Below are 650 nucleotides of genomic sequence, written 5' to 3'. Positions count from 1 at the left end.
TTGACGGTAGATACTGTTTCCAGCAGTTGGTCTTAAATGTTGTATTGTAATGGATTTCTTTTCCTACTTGCACACAGTATGAAACATTTAATTACATTCAGGGTCAGGGTCAACTGCCTGCACTATTCATCAATCCTGTGCAGGTCATTTTGCAAACCAATACAGTCTTCTGCCATTGATATTTGTTGTAGACAACCACACCATCTGTGAACAGCCTTAAAGAACTTCTTACTCTTTCTGCTGAATCATTTATATACACTGTAAACAGTTATGATCCTATGTGATCTGAGGCTTTCCCGGCTAATGTGCTGTATCCAAGGTTCTTGGGCGTCCAGCCGGATCCAATCGTCGAAGTTCCACGATATTTCGGCGAATAACCGTTCCGCCATCATCAGGTGGTGCCGATGGAATGATCAGTCTACTCTGTGTCCGTGGTATTTATGCCCGCGGGGTCCCGAGTCGTACCCCAGCGCGGGCAGCCGGCGGGGTGGCAGGGGTGGGGGTAGCTGCAGCTACGCCCGGTGGTAGGCGCAGTTCGTCTCCGTCCGCCGTGGCGCAAGGATCTCGCGTCCGCTCACGCTGTAGCTCCGTGATGGTGTTTAATGACGGTTTCCAGGCCTTGCTAAGTCCCTGTTGATGAGGTTATCTGT

The sequence above is a fragment of the Schistocerca gregaria genome, chromosome 3 (genome assembly GCF_023897955.1).
Source record: "Schistocerca gregaria isolate iqSchGreg1 chromosome 3, iqSchGreg1.2, whole genome shotgun sequence".
In the NCBI taxonomy this organism is placed as follows: Eukaryota; Metazoa; Arthropoda; class Insecta; order Orthoptera; family Acrididae; genus Schistocerca; species Schistocerca gregaria.
Note: the sequence above shows the minus strand (reverse complement) of the source record.